At 44.1% G+C, this 21,015-nt stretch overlaps 1 protein-coding gene across 6 annotated transcripts in view; it reads right to left on the bottom strand.

The window, feature by feature from the left end:
* The window catches only part of TEAD1 (TEA domain transcription factor 1), a 242,405-nt gene that overhangs the window by 17,286 nt on the left and 204,104 nt on the right, over positions 1-21,015 (bottom strand). The window lies entirely within an intron of this gene.

Consider the following 21,015-nt stretch of genomic DNA (forward strand, 5'->3'; position numbering starts at 1 on the left):
GGCCACGTGAGGGAGGGTATGAGACCGCTGCCGTAATGTTGAGACAAAGACGGTTCTGACATACAAATGAGATTGTACATATTTTGTGAGGCGTGGCATATTTTGACTAGCCTATTTCGATACCTGGACAGGCACTAATTAACCACCATGAAGACCTGAGTCATTCTCTATATATTTTTAACGAGGACCTACATTTTGAATTTCCTTCTTGAAGTGAGTATCAGGAAAATGTCCATTTCCTTAGGCAACACTTCCTATTTTCTGGCTTCATATAAAAAGAACTATATACTTTATATTTCTCCTTTCACCTTACGTGCCAAGAAATTTAACGCTAAAGCCAGTGCTCAACTACAGTACTTAAGTTACCCCAGGCACTTCTAATAGCCACCAACAATCAGAGTCCTGCTCTTCTACTGGGCCCAATCGGTTTGCACTCGTACTTGTCCAGTTTTATATTATCTACACATTTAGTAACACTCCCTCACACTTAGCTTTTTGGAATTATATGGGGCATAAATTATAAATCAATAAAAATACCCAAGTGTGCACTTTTCTCACATTCAAAGGTTTGACATTTGGCTCCATGAGAAAGCAGCTCGGCAGGGAAGAAAGTGGACGTACATCTCCCCCCAGCTGAAATCTGTACCTGTGCTACCCAAGGCTGAAGAGGCCCAGGTCTACCTGAGCTCCTGCCTCCAGCGGAGAACAGGAGCAACCTATCTGAGGTGCACAGGGGCTCTGACACTGGAATTACCAACCAGCTGTCTACAGGGCCCCGGAAGTGGGCCTTCAAGAATGGCCACTGCCTTGCTCTGCCACCAGCTGAGAACACAGGGCTCTGAGAAGTGACTCAGGTGTTATGTGGTGTTGGGGTTACCAGTGATCGTTAGAGGTGGCCCTCCCTATTTGTGGGTTCTACAGCCATAGGCTCAACCAACCGCAGATTGAACGTGCATGGAAAAAAAATGTTACGTTGTTGCCGACATCCGCTATATGGTTAGGTCTGCATCGGCTGTGTCTGCACTGCACGTGAACAGACTTTTCTTGTCATTATTACATCAAGAGTACAGTGTGAGGACTCCTTCCATAGCATTCACATTGCATTCGGCATTATGTGTAATCTAGAGACACTTTAAAGTTAATGGGAGGATGTGTGTAGGTTATATGCAAGTACTACATCATTTTACACAAGGGACTTGGGTGCTGGTGGATTTTCGTAGCGGCAGAGGTTCCTGGAAACAATCCCCTGTGAGTACTGAGGGGTGACTGTATTGTAATGTAGTTTGTGTCAACAAGTTTTTGCATTTTTAAAATGTAAAAACATCCACATGGTAGTAAGGAAATCAAATTGGAAAAAGGTGCACACTTTATTTCTACCCCTGAACTTCCCCAGGTGACCAGTGTTATCGGTGTCTCAAGTGGCCTTTTAGAAATGTTTAGAATTTAGATATTTAACCATATACACCCCCTATTTTTACACAAACAGCACTCTTCTAAACCTTATTTTAAAAAATATACCTACAACTATGTCTTAGAACTCATACAGTACTGGTAACAGTATTAAAAAGGACAGCCATTTAAAAAATGAACAGCCACATGTTTTAGTGGCCGTGTACTATTCCATTGCCCCAATGCTCCACAATTCAGCGAGTGCTCTCCTGGTGAGTACTCAGGGTGCTTCCCAACCGTGGTGCGATGGTGAGACTATGTGGAGCAGGAAAGGACATCAGAATTACTTTTACCTTCCTTTCTTTCAATCGTAAAAAAAATTCCCAGCTTGGAGAGAGTGGGCAATAAATGTATTGCCAGCTAACACTGAACAAACTTGCTACTTCAATATGATCCAGCTGCTCTCAAAGACTGGTGAGCCATCAAAAGCAGTTAGGTGCTTGTGGCGTACGGGGTGGAATGTCGTGGGAGCGCAGGGAAATACACCATGGGTAGAGGCATCAAAGGGAGAGTACAGGCAATTAGGTTATTTTTTTTTTTGAAAAAACCCCTGTCAACCTTAATTTACTTTGGTGATTGAACAGGGAGGGAGATTTCTTAAGAATTACACCACTACTTTCTAGGCACAATGTTTTGTTTCTTTCATTCTTTCTTAATGCTCTGTTTTCCTTTCTATTCATTTCCATGGCATTAGTTTTGACAAACAAAAGATTTGCAATGTAAACAAACCTGGGCACTTAAGATCTAAAGCAAACATAGAAATAAATATACAAAACAATCTGTCGATAGGTACAATTTAAAGATGTTAATCAAGTTCAGAACGGTATTCACCATAATGTGATGTTAGTAAAACCGCTGGAAGTCTGCACAGCTCTCGTCTCCATGTCTGAGTTCCCGTGCTTAGGTGAGGCCGGTGAAAGGAGCTGCCCCTCGCAGCGGCACACCCAGTACACTTCCACGACTGCAGTGGATCATTTTCAAGACCCTCTTCCTTTCTTGGACACAATTACTTTTAATAATAATCAGCACTCTATTTCACTTTAAATTTTAAACACAAAAACTCCAAAAGCAGGAATAGAGAATAACAGAATGGAGGTCGCTGAAGTTCTGTTTATTTTCGTAATTAGTGTCATCATTACTCGTTTCTGACTCTACTGTTTCACCTGTGAAGCAGCAGCACCCTGGAGACTGCAGCTCAAATGATTCCAAACTGTTACGAACTTACTTTAGAGTAAATACAAGGCTGAGTCCACACGTGTTATTAAAGGACTAGTGATATAGTAAATAAGTAATACGAGTGTGCTAATTTAAAGCATATTATATATGTACATACATGTGTCTATATGAAATAAAAACACAACACTAATTTCACCAATAGTTTAGGGCTTAGGCCAACCAAGGGTTTCTTAGGAGTGTTTTATCAATGGCACTGTTTAGAACTGTGAGCACACGGGGACAACAGAGGTGAAAACAATCTTTCCGTGGCTAAACCATCTGCCGACAATGAGCCTCCTTACTGCCTGGACCTGAGGTGGACTGCTCCCACCACCTCACCTTCGGTTTACCACTGTCCCTTAGAATTCCCCAAATAATGTTGATTGGTTTTAATGGGGAATCAATAACCTGTAGCTATAATGACCTGAATTATCAAAAATGAAATTATGAAAGAATGCACATTATGAAAACCTGCTCTTAGAAACTATCTCAATAAATTCTGAGTTATAAAGTTATCCTAACTTTTAAGTGAAATTAAAGTGTAACATATATTTAGAGAAATGCATAAATCACCAGTTTACAGCTTAATTAATTTTCATAAAGTAAACATTCCCATGCAACCAGCATCCAGATGAAGAAACAGAAGAGAAGCCTTCCCACACATGCTCCTTCCAGTACAGTCATCCCTGCGCTCCACAAGGGTAACCTTGACCCTGAAACATCACACATTAGTTCTGTCTGGTATTTGAAACCCTAAATAAGTGTGGACTCCTCTGTGTTTCGTTCACTCAGCATTATACAGAGAGAGTCGCCCGTGCTCCTATGTGGAGTTCATTCATCCTTGTTACTGTGGAGTATTCCGCTGAATGAAAAACACCGCAACCTATCGATTCCGCTACTGATGGACACTGCAATGTTCACGAATCGAAGCTGTTATGAAGAGTGCTACTCTGAACATTCTCGACTGCCGGGGTATTAGCATTATGTGCGTTTTAGCCTTCATTTACATAAGAGGGACAGAAAGTTTCTCAATTTCCTTGCCTTTTTTTTCAACAGTTTGAGAAAACTTTAATTATTAGTGTATGCAATAAGTTAGATTTTAAAAGGCTTCCCAGCCAACAGTAAATAACCAATTTGCTATTGTAACTGCTTTGCGATTACTCTTGAACATGAAAAATAATCATGGAGCCAACCAACCGTATCACAGCTGCCCCTCAGGAATTTTCTAGGAGGAGGTACTGATGTGAAAGATAATTATCTGTCAGTTGATGATATTATGATTATCCCAGAAAGAAATGCAGCCGCTGAACTCCCATGAAGCAAAGGTAGCATCAAAGAAAGACTTCTGGCATTAAATCAAAAGCAAAGGAGGCAAACTCTGTGATGGGTCTGGGAGTGAAGCTGTGTTCCTTACCCATCCTACCGAAAACTCAAGGCAAACATTTCATAGAGTTCTGAGGGCAAAAAAGAGAAAAATGTGCTGGTATCAGAGATGCAAAGTATTCCTGCTTAACTGGCTTTTCTCGGACCATAGGACATTCTCTAAAAGCAAATGAATACAAAAATCCAAGGAACAGCTAAAACCAGCAAACTTATCCTCCCAAGAAATTCCAAAAGGCAAACCATATCCTATCCTTTGGAAGCAGACAAATCAGCCTAACATACGTAGTTGTTGGTCACGGGCCAGGCTCAGAGGTGTTCAAACCAACCAACCAACCAACCAACCAACCAATGAACCGACCAACCAACATTTGCAAGTATGGCTGGATGGGGAGGGCAAGTCTAGGCAAAAGGGTCCTTTCTAAGGAATCTTGACCAGTTTGCCTTAGAACAGAGATTACTACATATGTACTGGGCTCAGAGGCCAATACTTAGTCCTACTACTCAATGCAGAAATCCTTTCTGCAGTATCCTGACCTGCTCTGCCATTCTGGCTAAATACCTTCAGATATAGGAAAATCATTACTTAAAATATTTCCTATGTGCTAGACAGGCCTAATTATAAGGTACTTCTTTTTCCTGTTGTATTAGTTTTCACTGTATAATGCTACTTTAACAAACTACTGCAGATTTAGTGGCTTAAAACAGCACACATTTATGATCTTACAATTCTGTAGGTCAGACATCCAACAAGGGTCTCATGAGGCTAAGGTCAAGGTACTGGCAGGACTGCATTCCTTTTGGAGGCTATGGGGAAGGGTCTCTTCTTTTGTCTCGTCCAGTTTTCAGAGGCCACCCACATTCCTTGTCTCAGCCTCTTCCCCCACTTTCAAAGCCAGTGACACTGGCTGAGTCTTACACTGCCAGCTGTCACCTCTCTAGATCTCTTCCTTTGCCTCCCTCTGTCACTTCTTTAAAATTATATTTTATTGATTATGCTGTTACAATTGTCCCAATTTTTCCTTCTTTGCCCTACCCCCCAGCACACGCCACTCCCTCAGGCAATCCCCACACCTTTGTTCATGTCCATGGGCCATGTATGTAAGTTCTTTGGCTACTCCATTTCCTGTACTGTACTTCACACCCCCATGGCTATTCTGTGACTACCAATCAGTACATCTTAATCCCCTCACCTCTTCACCCATTTCCCCAAATGGCCCTGCCATCTGGCAACCATTAAAATGCTCTCCAGATCCATAATTCTCTGTTCTTCTTGTTTGCTTGGTTTGTTGCTTAGATTCAATTGTTGATAGATATGTGTTTATTGCCATTTTATTGTTCATACCATCGATCTTTTTTTAGATCAGTCCCTTTAACATTGCATATACTAATGGTTTGGTGATGATGAACTCCTTTAGCTTTTCCTTGTCTGGGAAGCTCTTTATCTGCCTTTTCATTCTAAATGATATTTTTGCTGGGTAGAGTAATCTTGGCTGCAGGTCCTTGCCTTTCATGACTTTTGAGTATTTCTCGCCAGTCCCTTTTAGCCTGCACAGTTTCTTTTGAGCAATCAGCTGACAATCTTATGGAAACTCCCCTGTAGGTTAACTGACTGCTTTTCTCTTGCGCTTTTACGATTCTCTATCTTTAACCTTTGGCATTGTTATTATGATGTGTCTTGGTGTGAGCCTGTTGGTGTTCATCTTGTTTGAGACTCTCTGTGCTTCCTGGACTTGCATGTCTATTTCCTTCACCAAATTGGGGAAGTTTTCTTTATTATTTTTTCAAATAAATTCCCAATTTCTTGCTATTTCTCTACACCTTCTGGCACTCCTATGATGTGAATGTCAGCATGCTTGAAGTTATCCCAGAGGCTCCTTACACTACCCTCGTTCTTTTGGATTCTTTTTTCTTCTTGTTCCAATTGGTTGTTTTTTTGTTTCCTTATGTTCCAAATCATTGATTTGATTCTTGGCTTCATTCACTCTACTGTTGATTCCCCATAAATTGTTCTTTATTTGCATTAGTGTATCCTTCATTTCTGCCTGGATCTTTTTTATGTTTTGAGGTACTCACTGAGTTCTCGACATCCTTGTAAACAGTGTTTTGAATTCTGCATCTGATAGATTGCTCCTCTCCATTTTGTTTAGTTCTTTTTCTGGAGTTTTGATCTGTTCTTTCACTTGGGCCATGTTTCTTTGTCTCCTCATTTTGGCAGCCTCTCTGTGTTTGTTTCTATGTATTAGGTAGAGCTGCTATGACTCCTTGTCTTGGTAGTATGACCTAATGTAGTAGGTGTCCTGTAGGGTCCAGTGGCACAGCCTCTCCTACTACCCAAACTGGGTACTTGAGATGTACCCTCTGTGTGGGGTGAGTACCCCTCTTCTTGTAGTTGAGCCTTGATTGCTGTTGGCAGGTCAATGGGAAGAATTAACTCAGGCCAGTCAGCTACAAGGATTGGCTGTGATCACTGACCACCAATGTCCACCGTCTGTGGAGGATCAGCTGGCTGTGCAGGGGCAGGATGGTGGTGCTCTGACTGGTCTCTGGGGTTTCCTGGGTGGGTCAGGCCAAGGTCAGCTACCATCTATTGTTCCACCCTGGGGCCAGCCTACATGAGCTATAAAGCAATCTGAGATAACTGCTACTTGTGCTGGGCTTGGAGGTTCCCAGGCAGATCCCAGACTGATCCAAAGCTGGCTGCTGCTAGTGGCAGGCCTGGGGCCACTTACCAGAGGTATAGGGGATAGGGGCTCACTGAGGCTGGCTGTTGCTTGTTTGAGAGGATTTAGGAAGTTATGAAGCCTGAGCTGAATGACCAGCCATCCATTCATATGGAAAAGCCACTGTTAACACCTTGGGTGGGCCCATAATTGAGGGGGTGGAGCCTCAGGTATTCACTAGGGTGGAAAGCAAACCATTTGAGCCAGGCTGATGGAGTCTCAATATGGCCCTAACCTGCAGGCTCTGTGGGCACAGAGCTCAGAAGAAAAACCTCTGTTTTTTCAGTCCAGGAGAAAGCTGTCCCCCACCTCTCACCCTGACGGCAGACACGTCAGGTCCTTGTACACCACTGGTGCCTTTCAAGCTACTACCCCAGTGAAGGAGCTCAGAGGGAGTCAGTCTGAGTAAGTCTGTGTGTGGGCCCTTTAAGAGGAACTGCTTGGGAATCCAGTATTCTCTTTCACCAACTCAAACCCCTGCTTGTTTTTATAGCCAGAACTTATGGGGACTTATCTTCCTGGCACTGGAACCCTGGGCTGGGGGGCCTGATGTGGGGCTGGGGCCCTTTGCTCCCAAAATATTAAAAGGGGGTGCAAAGCAAACGACCCTGATATAGAGCATGTTCTCTCACAGTCCCTTGCTGGGGGTTGGAGGATGGGAGAAGTGGACAACAGGCAGTTAAGATACTTTTCCTAACAATGGCAAGCTGATGGCTAGCTAATAGCTGTGCTACTGACCCAGGAAAAAAGGTATGTATGTGACTTTCAGAATGTATCCTGATTTGTGACATCGCCAGGGGAGGCGGCTCCGCCTGCATCACTGAGTCACACTCGCCCTGACTGAAGGTGGTAGCCAAGAGAATGTAAACGATAAGGGAAACCGGCAAACACAGCTCCTTGTGGGAGGAGCCACATAGGAGGTTATGGAGAAAGCTCTGGGTCAGGATTAAAACTAAGGGCAGGCAGGGAAAGGGGGGTCTGCCATGAGGGCTGAGAGAACGATTCAGCCAGGCTGCTGGTAGTGAGATATGAGCCATGCGGGCGGAGTGAGTGTAGAGGAAGAGGAGCCCTGATTAGCTGCTAGGTAGTTTGCAGTCAGGATTTGGTCATGTGGCCTGGTCTAGTAAGACAGAGAATGGCATGCTGCCTCGCTGATCATGGCCACTCCAGCTGACTCCAAAGCCATCAAGGACCCTGCCTTGCAAGATGCTGACCTGCCACCTCGTGGTCCCGAACTCTATCTGGGGTCTTGGGACTCGGGACGTACAGAAGGGCCACTCTCTTGGGACTTGTGCCTTTCCTGGACTTCACTGTGACCCAGTTCAACACGGCACATGCTTTCCTGACTGTAACACAGAGGTCGATGCCAAGGTACCCCAGATCCTGAAGGAGAGAGCTGCTGCAAGACTGTTTGCACAGCCGGCTTAAGCACAGATAAGGATATGGGGAACTATTGGACTTGGCTTTGGCTTTTAGCCTTTTGGGGAGCAAGGGAAGTGCAGGGTCTTAGGAAAGAACAGAGCTCTGAGCATAAATGCTCTCAGCTCCCCCAAGTTTGGAACCTGGTAAATCTCAACACCGATTGTTGGATCATGCACCAACTGCCATGTGACTGGGCCCCTGCCTGCTCAGTTACAATATCGCTCCCAAATTATTATCCACCACACGGGGGTATGGGACCAGTCCATTCTGTGTCTCCTACCAGTCTGGATGGATGTGGTTTCTAGAGTTCCACAGCTGTTGGACTCTATTCAACTGGATTTCTGGCGGTTCCACAGTTTAGTCATAATTTTGATGTGGTTGGGCGAGGAGGTGAGCTGTGTTTACCTGCTCCTCCGTTGTGACCAGAAGTCCCTCTCTTCCACTCTTGAGGAATCTTGTGATTATGTTGGGCCTACTCAGATAGAGAGATTTTCCCTATCTGTTGATTAGCAACCTTGATTCTCCTTTTCTAAGTACTGTAATATATTCACAAATATCATGGAGAAGGACTTGGACATGATTCTACCTACCACACCCACCAAGTTGCAACTGGCTTCCCTGTAACTTCTACCTACAGCTCTGCCTTCTGGAATCACGCAGACCCAAGGACACATCTGTAAGACAACTCTGCAATTCTCTTGCATTTTCCCTCAATCTCAACTTTCCTTACCCCTTCTCACCCACGAGGTTCACATTTACTTTTATTAAACTCCACCCTGATTTCAGACCTCCCTTCCATCTAGCCCAGATTTGGGCTCTTTCATGTGCTGCGCTCTCACCCAGACATCGGACTACAGCATGGGCGGCAGGCACTTCTTCGAGTCATGTTGTCCTCATTTTTAACCACAGAGAAGACCTGCTTCCAAAGGCCAGGCCACCCTGGTGATAGAAGATGATTGTAACACGCTACACAAATGATGTCCATTAATAATACTGACCACCACTGCTACTAGCTTATTGATTTAAAAGGTAGACCAGGACGAAGACAAAGACAGAGCTTCATAACATCTACAGAGGTGGGACGCAACGTAGATGATGGTTTGTTATCAATGAATGAGATAAAAACTGTCCCCACAGAGCCAGTCTCAGCCCCAGGCAACACTTCTCAGCACAGATGCAACAATGGCTTTTTCCCAACAAAAATCAGTATTTTCTGATTTGTGAGTTTATGGCAAGTCCTAAGTTTTGGGTCTAACTGCTCAAACAGGTACAGAATTACCATTGTTCCCACACAGATACAACTGGAGACGTTACAGAATTCTTTCTGGAAATAAAAAAAGGCAATCACTAATAAACGTGTGTTGAATGAATTAAAAACTTCCTGGCGTATTTGTGGGCAATCTCTGGGAAACAACAGAAGCTCAAAGAGAAGCAGTTATAATACCAGGCAGCAAGAGCTGCCTGCATCAGACACAAGGGAACAGAGCTTTCCCAAATTCTTCCCTAAATCTTCCTTCTCTTTACACTCATTACTTTACACCAAGTTGCTAAAACATTTAGGTCACCAGATAAGACTCTGGGTTAGCTTCTCCTCTATAACCTTTCCTTCAGTCCACCCATTTTTTCACAGAAGTGTTCCACTATTTCATTTCATGCTTTTGAAGTTAAAAAAAAATTAAAATGTCATTTTTAATTACACATTCAAAGACTGATTCTTCCCATTTCATGGGTTTGGAAAAGTTAGGCCTAGCCCAGTTTAGCAGGATCCAGAGCTCTGAGGGGAGGGCTAGGCCAGAGGTCATCTCTGCAAAGCCTCAGGCATCTGGACACCTGGCTCCTGGGGCTGAAGTACGAGAGGGCGAGCACTAAGGTTGCCAAGTGCAGGATGGCCTTGTGCAGCTCATACAGAAGCAAAGTTGGGCTGATGACAACTACTTTGTTACCGGCTTCACAGGGAAAAACCCTGCTGAAACAAAGTGGAAACAGACAACCCCACAGGCAGGGGCATTTGTCCCTGTGACACTCCCTTCCCACCCACCTATCCCTTTCGCCCCAAGGCTTGGAGGGGCTGGGCAGGAATTACTTGGTTGTAAAAATGAAAACATCAAGAGGATAGTCCCTGACAAGAGAGAGTATAATAGGCACTGATGGATACAAGGAGACGCTGGCATTTTCAAACCACCACTTTGAACCTCTCCTCTTCATCCTCTCTGAGCAATGATCAAAGGACCAAGATTTCAAATTGTGAAGCAATTTTTTCCGATGGCAGCATCTGGCTCCTTGGCAGGCGGCACTAGGAGCTGGGCTCTGTTGTGGGCGGGTGTCCAGGTCTGCCGCATGCTGAGGCTGAGGCAGGCAGGGCACCTAGTGGGCCCAGCAGCTGCTCCCGCAGGTGCCAAAGGACCATCACTCTGCACCGGGCTGTGAGCAGTGAGCATTAGGCAGAAGTGCCCCACCAGGCAGGGCTGCAGGGGGGTCTCTCTGACTGGGGGCGTCTCAGAGGAAGCTGGCTCCTCCCAAACCCTCTTGCCCGATGCCTTTGCACATACCTGCCCCTGGCCAAGACCTCTGAAGTCAGCCTGTACTGGCAAACAGAGGTTGAGGGTGGAGGAAGTTGGAAGACCGTGGGAGAGTTCCCCAGGAAGGCAACCTGCCTTTGGGGAGAACGATGAAGCTGCCCACAGGGAAGCGAGTCTTTGCATCTGTTCCCTTCGGGCCCTTGCACCGCCTGCCCGGCACAAAAGGACAGCAGCTGTAGTTCTCCTGTCACAGCTGTTTTTAATAAGAACAACAGGAATAAACTCAGCCCCCACTCTTCGAGGTACTGCCCACTAATTATGGCATATATTTACATCTACAAAATAGAAGATTTTTAAAAACACCACCAAGAGCCCCTTTATTGTGCAGATTGGCACCCCATTTGAATTTCATAAACATCTAGTACTTCAAAGAATCTTAAAAGCTTGCTCTAATTACAATATGCACCGCTTGAAAGGCTGGCTGTTTGCATTGCAAATTCCTACAAATACCAGCATTCATTAAGAAAAAATTCAATTAATATCACCCACACCACTTCAGGTAACTGCCAGTGGTGACTTTATACAGCAGCTGAGATGAAAGAGCCAAGGTCTCAGCCCCACACACAAAGCAGCTGCCCAGACTGGCTCTTTCCGACGGAGGCCATTGATGAGTACTGGGCGCCCAGCTGAGCTGGCCCTGCACGCACCACATTCAGCCACATTTATCAGGTGTGCAAGCACTGCCCAGGACCACTCTTTCCCAACCCAGGAACCGGACCTTTTTCTGTTCTAGAGTTTTTGTGCAAGCAAAGTCGTACATAAAACAGCAACAAAATCAATCAACTAAAAAGTCTAGAGTAGCCAAATAAACTACAGGTCACCCAGTTAAATTTGATTTTTAGATAAACAACATTGGGTTTTTGGTTTGTTTTTTTTTTGGTATCCGTAAGTCCCAAAGATTGTATGGGACATAGGAACACTAAAATAGTATATACTGTTAATCTGAAATTCAAATTTAACTGGGTGGCCTGTGTTTTCTTTTAAAGATTTATTTGTTTTTAGAGAGAGGGGGAGGGAGGGAGAAAGGGAGAGGGAGAGAGAGAGAGAGAAACATCAATCTCTTGCCTTTCCTATGCTCTCCCACCCGAACCTGCAACCCAGGCATGTGGTCTGACCAGGAATTGAACCAGCAAACTTTTGATTTGCAGGATGATGCCCAACTAAGTCACACCTTCAGGGCGGGTGGCCTGTATTTTTATTTGCTGAATCTGGCAGCTGTACTAGTAAGTCACCTTTACTGAAAAGAATAACAAAAATTGGGACATACCTTCAAATTCTCATTGTTGTAAGAAGATATCTTATGCTCAAGATATTTTAAGTGAGAAAAAACGTGAAGCTGACGAATACTGCACGTAGCGAGACTCTGGTCTAAGTAAAAACCAGTGGTGCCTGCACAGCGTTTGTAGATGAATATAAAAGCCCAGAAGGACGCTGCGCAGAGGGGGACTCTCACCTTCTCTTCTATGGTCTTTTGAACTGCTAGGACTATTTACAAGAAGTTTACATTGCTTTTGTAATGTAAAAAAGTCAATTAAAAGGGATAGGTGGGTAGACGTGTCTGCTCAAGGCAGAAAGGATTTCACCTATCAGCAAGGGGCTGAATCCCATTTTAAACACCTGGCTAAAATCCATGGAGGGGTTATGACTATGTCCAGGTAATCCACGTATTCCTTGCCAAATCAACCCTGGAAATTAGCAGCCTCTCTGTGTCACGTCAACTTTTCCCTTCTCAGGCTTTTCTTGAGGTGTGATTACAGAGAGAAGCTAATCACATCTCCATCAACAGGGTAAGTGCTGGGAAGTAGAGGAATGCCCTGTATCTGCTCTCCCCTGGACCTGAGGTTAGCAGCAGCTCTTTGCAGGACTGGTTTAGCATCCCAGCCTGTAACCACGGCAGGGAGCAGAGTTAAATAGCCCCCCACACAAAAGGATGAACCCATGACCTCAGCTTTGTTAGCAACCACTGAGCCAAATGACCTAGGACACAAAGCATTAGGGGAACAGCTGTCAGATGGATTCTCCCATGAGGTCCAGGAAACTCCCAGTTTAGATTCTGCATAGATGTCCCGAAGAGTTCAAGGTTAAAACAAAGAAAGTATCCATGGCGTAACTGAGGTTAAAAGATTGGGGGAAAAGTAGAGTGAGCTTCTGATCCCACTTTCCAGGCTGCCTGTTCTACTTATGTTTTCAGGAGATTCAGAAGGTGTCCTTTTAAATGAGGTGACCGCCGCAGACAGGGTCAGGGTTTCCCCTCCCACCTCTCTCCATCCTCCAGAGTTCGTGTCCAACCCGCAGCCCAGGATTGCTATGAATGCCCAACACAAAATCGTGAACTTACTTATGAGATTTTTTTGCTTTCGTTAGTGTTTGTGTATTTAATGTGTGGCCCAAGACAACTCTTCTTCCAGTGTGGCCCGAGATGCCAAAAGACTGGACACCCCTGTTAAGTCTTGGAGGTCCTACAGTCACAGGGTCCTCTGCCACCCCCCAGTAGGACTGTCTCTGCACAAACATCCACTTCCCCTGAAAACTCCTTCCCACTCCCCTTCCACTGACCAAACACTTTCAAGATTCGGCTCAAGTCCCAGGTCTTTGTGAGGCCTCCTGAAACATTCTCAGGCAAAAGGGTCCCTCCTTCTATCTCCGTGTGCCCCCATTTCCCTTACAGCCTCTACCCCACAGCGGGGTCACTCACCTGCCTGTGTCTGCCTCTCACTCACGGCTGTCTCCCCAGCTCTCTAGGGATGTTTGCCGAATGACTCACTACAGATGCGTGTATTGATTACTAATGCAAATAATAATTTTTATGAGGACCTAACAACTCCTGCCACAGTCTGCAACAGTTTTTCTGTGACTCTCTTGAGGTCTCCTCCCTGCTTCTCAGTAAATTCCTGGAGAAAGATCACCAGAAAAACGATCAGATGCTGACCATATCTGCCCTATCAGAGCTGGCTAAGTGGCAGTTACAGTACCGGACGCACAGCAATTTCACTAGTTGAATGAAATAACTTTCAGCCAAGGGGAGGGGTGGGGGGGGTGGGCACTGTTGCAAATCTACCACGGACATCGCCCTGCTGAACAAATGATAGCTACAGATAGGACCCCCGCTCCCAGCGGGGGGTGGGGGGGGCACAGAAGCTTAGAACCTGGAGCTGGGACAACAGGAAGAAAGCAATAATAGCACTCAGGCAGCTATTTTTCTTATGAAATCAAACCAAAAGGGGCGGTGTGCAAGTTCACTGACTCTCCCACACATGTACTTGACACACCAGGACTGCCCATCCAGAGAAGGTGTTTGAAAGGGCAGGTTCTCAGTGAAGATAATCATGTAGTCAGTCTACCCGAAGGGAATTTACTAGGGATTAGCCCGTAAGGACCTCTGAATATGACAGTATTTCTAACTAATCTTCCTTCCGCTCATATCATGCCATCACTTAATATGTTCACAAAATTTCAGGAGTTAGCACCATTTGAGATGTGACAGAAGTAGAGAAAAATGGAAAACCTGCGCTGAAAGGCCCTTCCCTTTTTGACAGCAGTTTAAAACATGTAGGGAGAAAATTATTCCATTTGCTAACTTCCTTTTCCATGAATAGCAACAGGGACATTTGGTTCCAAATGATAGACTCAAGTCTACAGTCCAGCCGAAATCATGCAGAATCCACTCAGAACCAGCCTGAAACTCACCAGGGGTCCATTTGGCGAGTTCACACAGGTGCCAGCACCAGTTTCTCGGCTTAAAGCCCAGTTTTTAATGTATAGTGCCTGTCACTTTGTCCACCAAATGTAATTTCAGTCCCACCAAGATAAAAAAGCACCTTCTAAAGGCTGCCCTCTTTCTAGATAAGTTGCTTTCCTTTCTGTGTTTCATAAAATCTTCTCTTATCTGCTTTGGTGAGTAAAACTGCCTTTCTTTTTTTTCTCCCCCAGAGAAAATAGGTTAAGACAGTAAGCTGAATGACTATAAATATATTAATTGTTTACACGGAAAGTTCGTAATTCCAAGAATTTTAAAAAGATAGCATCTATAACCATAGGGTAACATCGCATATCCTGGTTTCTAAGACACCACTACTTTAAGAAGGATTGCGAAGAAAAGAAGAAACATTGTATTAAATGTATATAAGAATTTTGTTTTTTAACAATAAGATACACATCCATTCAATTTCATTTTCATATATTTCCTTCTTTCTAATTCTAATCAGATTTGAGACTAAGCCTTCGTCACACTAATGACTCTCCTGAACAGCTTTTGGCTGTAAGGTTTATAAGGAGCATGTTAGTAACCTGAGGGTCAAAACTTGACGCTCTTGAGCACGGTCAGGACAGAGAGTGGAATTCTGAGGCCCCTCATGATATAACAGTTTCCTGAATTTATTTGGTTAAATCCATAATTTTATTTGTTTCCTTAAGTAAATTAAATGGGGCTGGAAAGGAACTTCTTTTGAAAGCCAGCTCAAGCTGTAGTCGGGTTTTTGCCTTTCAGGATGCACGGCTGAGTCATATCCAGCTCTTCTAGCTTTGGAAATTCTACGATCAATTCCAAGACAGTTGGCATTTTGTCTTAAATTAGCGGCGCTGTCTGCCATTGCACTGGCGACCCATCTGCGCGCATTCAGGGTGGAAACGAAGCTTGGCTCTGTCTACTGGTGGGTGGACATCTCCCTTTCTCCGGGCCTACACAGCACCTGATTGTTGTTTTATAAGGAAGAAAAGGAGGATGATTTTCTGCCAGTACAAAATGTTGGCCTCTCTCATCACAAATCTGCTTCCACACTGGTCCTCAGTAATAACAACAATTTCAATGGTGCATCAAACTGTAGTTGTTTGAGACATTTAAATTAGGAACTAACATTTAAGCTAGAATGTTCACTAGATGTGTACAGGGCTACTAGCACAAATAACTAGGGTGACAAGGAGGTGACTAGATGCCCTCTACTGGCGAGGGTCACCAAGGGCAGCAATAACAACCACACCACTGCTTACTTCTCTGTGGAGGGGCGGGCAAGGTGCTTATGACGTCAACTATAAGAAGCACCCCACTTCTAGAACTATTGAAATGGGAACAAGTATATGTCTTAGAATGGAGGAAATGGAGAATGAAGGATTAAAGACTGAGTAGAAAGAAAAATAACTGCAGATGTCAAAGAATTCAAAAACCAGAATGACGATAAGACAGTTGTGTAGCTTTTAACTTCGGCCACACAAGGCTGATGAAGATGTCCGGTATAGACTCACTGCTTGACGACTTTAGAAAGCAATTTGTATATGTACACACACACACAAATACACATATACGCACATACATTTAAAGCCGTATTATCAATGTCTAATAAAGTAAGGATGGTTAAATTATGATACACCCAGTAAATAAGATATCACGCAGTCACTAAAAACAGTAAAAAGGGATATAATGACACATGGCTACATGGAAGGGTGTTTGATTAAAAAAAAAAAAAAAAGCCAGGTGCCAGATTTAATGCATTCTTTGAGTCAAACTACATGAACATGTATATACTTTAGGTTACATTCATGGTGAATTTAGGAATGAATTAAAATTTATACATTTCCAAGGCTGTCTAGAATATTATATTGATGCCTTTGTAACCATAATGTAAAACTTACGCTGCTTTTCCGCCCAGAGGCAGCAAACAGGGTGGTATCGCTCTCTCGAGAAGACTTAGGCTACAACCTGAACTTCCTGGTAACGGTAGTATATTCACTTCAGCTCTCATGCAAACGACCCCAGAGCATCCCAGAACGACAGGACGCCCCAGAGAAACTACGCTGCTTCACTTGTCGTCACCGGCTGCCGTGCAAAGGAAATCATGTCAGCAACAGAGCTGTGCTCTCCGGACAGGCCCAGCGCAGACCTAGTGGGAAGAGCACGCACTCTGGAGTCCAGCACATTAGGTGTTTGTTAGCTGGCTGACTCTGCAGAAGTCACCTCGCCTCTGCATTACTCAATTTCTCTCTGTGTCAAACGAGAATAATCACATGTACCTCACAGGGATTAAATAGAGACTTGACATATTGCTGAAGCCTGGCACCAGTGCGTGGCCCAAAGACAGACTCATCAACGGTCATGTTCGCACACTGCTGAAAAAGAGGGGCACCCCTTCCCTCCCAGTCCTGAAAATCACTTTTCCTCCCTTTGTAATTAAATATGGTGTAGAATTTAAGAAGGAAATATTAAAGGATAGAAGTAGAAAAGGTAAAATGCAGAGAATGTCACTGTAACACTTAGTGAACGCAACTGTCCTGGCTCAAAAATTGTTAAAGCTGCCCTGGCTGGTGTGGCTCAGTGTGGTATCGGCTGGTATGGCCGACTGAGCGCCGGCCTGCAAAACAAAGGGTCGCTGGTTTGATTCCCAGTCAGGGCACATGCCTGGGTTGCGGGCCGGGTCTCTGGTTGAGGGCATGTGAGAGGCAACCACACACTGATGTTTCTCCCCCTCTCTTTCTCCCTCCCTTCCCCTCTGTAAAAACAAAAAAATAAAATCTTTTTAAAAAATTGTTAAAACCACTGACTGCTCCCTACTGCTGTCACAACTGGATCCTGATTCCTTGTCTTTTCTAACCTTTCTACTCGCCTGCGTTTCCCACGTAAGTGAAGACCCACCTACAAAGCACATGAACTCACCCCAATGCACCTCTCATGTTCCCCGTCTTGGTGCTTCCACTCACCAACCCCCTTACCTGTAACATCTGCTTGTCACCTCTCCCTACCCTAATACTTGCAGAAGTAATGGCAGGGGGAGGTGACCCCTAACACCTCATGGGTGGAATGTCAGTGGTACAACCACCTTAGAAAACAGTGTGGCAGTTTTTTAAGAAGTTAAACATATGCTCCCGCAATTCTACTCCTAGCTAGTTACCCAAGAAAGACAAAAACATATGCCCACACAAAGACTTCACAGAAGCATTATTCACGAAAACCTAAAGTGGAAATAACCCTCAAGTCTATCAACTGGAGAAGAGAAAAGCAAACCTGGCATATCCGTCCGATGAGACGTCATTCAGCAACAGCAGTGCGCTTACCACTCACTCACGCTGCAACACAGACCCACCTCAAAAGCACGGTAAGTGGAAGACGCCAGATGAACACAACCACACACCGAATAATTCCATTTACACTCAATGTCTAAAAAAAGGCACATCAGTTCAGGCAGAAAGGAGACTAGTAGTTGCTGGGGGCTGGTAGTGGGAACAGGATTAAGCGTAAATGTGCACAGATCTGTTTGGATGACAGAAACATTCTAACATTTAATTGTAGTGATAGTTACACATGTCTGTCAATTTTTCTAAAAATCGGTAAATGTTATGCTGTGTAAATTTTATAAATAACACCCAGTAAGGCTCTTACAAAAAAGAAGATCTCACCAGGGGCCCTCAAGAGCCCGCACCACTCAGACACGAGCGATTATAAGGCTCACAGGGCAGAGAGACAGCCATGCTCTGCCATTCGTTCATGCTCTGGGGTACCAGGCAGCGTCTTCCACCCTGAAACCAGTGGAGTGACTGCCGCTTGGCTCACCACTACCCCATTCTCCTGAAAGTGTCGACTGGCAAAGAGCTGAGGTGTCCGCAGCTTGGGGCTAAGTGCAGGTACTACAGGGGGCACCCGGTACCCCTTCCACAGCAAACCCCTGACCTGGTCTAGCCCCGATGAGCCCAAGTTAAACACGGCAGACACTCTGAAAACAGAATTTTAGGAAGAATCATATGAACGAATTAACAGGTAGTCTGATTTTGACAACCAAGAGATCTTATGTGCCCTGAGAAAGAGAAAAAAGGGAGAAGAGTGAGCAGAGAATCTGTAGAAATTTACTTAATTCATAAAAAATCAGAAAATCTGGTAAGCAAACTGCTAACACAAAAGATATTTCAAAGGGAGTGTTACACCTGTTAAGAAACACTGACTGGGGGGAAAAGAAAGAAACGCCCATCGGAACACCTACTGATATCTAAGAGGAGCTACTCTGAGTGCAGTTCATTCTGAGTCACAGAGGAAGCCAATGAGATTTAAAGTTGCAGCAAATTGTGAACTACAGTTGTCTTTCCTCGCTTCCTTTAGCATAGTTATGTCTGAATTTCTTTATAAAGGTTAATTAAGTACTGTCAACTATATACTAAGAAGCGATGTCTTCCATCATATTCATGGAAGTGTTCAGTTTTAATCCTGCAAATCTTAATCCCACACACCGGGACCCGATCTTGGAGCAGTGAGGTGTAAACTCGCACGCCTGCTGCCAGCCACCGCACTCCGAACATCCGCAATCCAGGCCCCGGTGTCTGGAGACCCACGGGTGACTGAGGGCCCCAACCCTTTTACTAAAATCATTTATTCCAATCACCTTGTGAGTTAAACAGGTGAAATTCTGGAAGCAAAAACAAGAACAACTTTCAAAGTACTTTCCATTCCACATTATAGTCAAATAACAGACTAATTATAAAAAAACCTTATCATTAAAAACAAATACTGTTTAACTTGAAAGTACTGAAAATGGTTTCGTTCATCACATCTTGTAATTTCTGATGGAGGTTCACTGACTGGGTAGAACAGCCTCTTTTCACACCCTTCACAGCTGCGAACCCCTTTCCACCGGGAAGAGCTTTTGTTCCCGGAGGTTATGTCTACCTACATTTTCTGTATTGGAAATGTAAACTGAAAAAAAAATTTAAATATTTATTACCTAAATAAAACAATAATTAGCTCATTACACGTTAACATACATTTTTAAACCATTAGACACACCTATATTTAAAAACAGTTAGTGACAAGAGTAGGGTTGTTTTACATTTTGCAAATCTATTTAATGTGTTAATTAATGGAAAATATCTAGATTCTCATCCTTGCTTCTACATTCAATTTGTCACGACATGCTCCTTTGGTTAAAGTACAGGAAGAAAATCCAATCTCACCTAAATATGTAACTAGAAAAATGAAGAATATTTTAACGCACTCATCAGATAACTGTGGTCATTTTTCTTTGCTACTACAACAAAACTTGACAAGTAATAGTTTCTGAAAGGCTGGCAGCCGGGTAGACTCTGAAACCATATCAATAAACTTACTCTGTTACATTAAAATCCATTGGTCCATCTTGTACCGTATCCAAAAATCACATTTGTTAATATGACTGTGGACCTCACCAGAAAAGTCCTGTAAGTACTGGGAAGCTGTCAAGTTGACCGAGGTAGATAAAAGTTTTGCAAAATTCTTACTTTTACTCGAAAGCTCGAATTTTATCTCCGGTGACAAACACTGTCGGCTGCTGTCCTGGGCGTGGCGGGCAGGCTCATGGCAGCCCTTTGCCACGGGTACTCCAGGCTCTAGATGCGGTACCATTCACAAAGAACATTCTTGGCACGACTGCTTCTTGCTTGCTTTCTTGCTTGCCGGTGAGTGCCTGCCGGCCCGAAGGAGCTAAGGCTTCGGCAGTTTTACCCTACTGCTCCTGAACCACCAGAGTGCACACCAGCAGAGGGCAGAAGGCGAATAATGCCGCAATGTCATAATGAAAATAGTTTTGACCTTGTTGATCCACTGACAGGATGTTGAGGAACCCCCTTGGGGTCTGCAGGCCACACTTTGAAAACTGCTGTGTTATATCATGTAACTGAGCCCCCGACACCATTCAAATCACTAAGTGGCAGCCACCAATTTAGACAGGGGAAATGACTATTATTGCTTGTTCATGTTATCTACACACATGACTCATCCCAAGAATATTAATATAAGTAAAAGGCTACTTCTACAATTCAAATTCAATTAGAAAGCATGAAAAATGAAAGCTAGTTACCATGCAAGGATAATAAAAACTAAACAAACTTCATATGTAAACTTCCCTCCAATGAATTTAAAACATAAATTTTTCCTTAATTCATCCACTTGTTTCCCCATGTCTTGGGTTTTTTAGTACTGCAGATACGGAGAGTCCTCTGTTGATGGACTTGGTAGCCAGGGTCCACAGGGTGTGAAGCAGCCAGGAAACAGCAGAGCCACCAAAGTGAAACTCACCCAATTTTAAGACCCAGGTCCCTACCCTGCAAAATCATTTGATCACCAATGCCTGTCCTTTGTAATCTCTGACTCTTTGTTTTCTTGGTTGAATGGGAGGCAAATTCCGCTTAACACTGTGAGGCCTGAATGAGACACATATAAAGCATTAGTGCAGCTCCCAGCCCACAGCAGGTATTCAATAAATGGTAGCCACTATTATGAACGAGGTCCCCTGGAGCAG

Source organism: Desmodus rotundus, chromosome 5, assembly GCF_022682495.2.
Source record: "Desmodus rotundus isolate HL8 chromosome 5, HLdesRot8A.1, whole genome shotgun sequence".
In the NCBI taxonomy this organism is placed as follows: domain Eukaryota; kingdom Metazoa; phylum Chordata; class Mammalia; order Chiroptera; family Phyllostomidae; genus Desmodus; species Desmodus rotundus.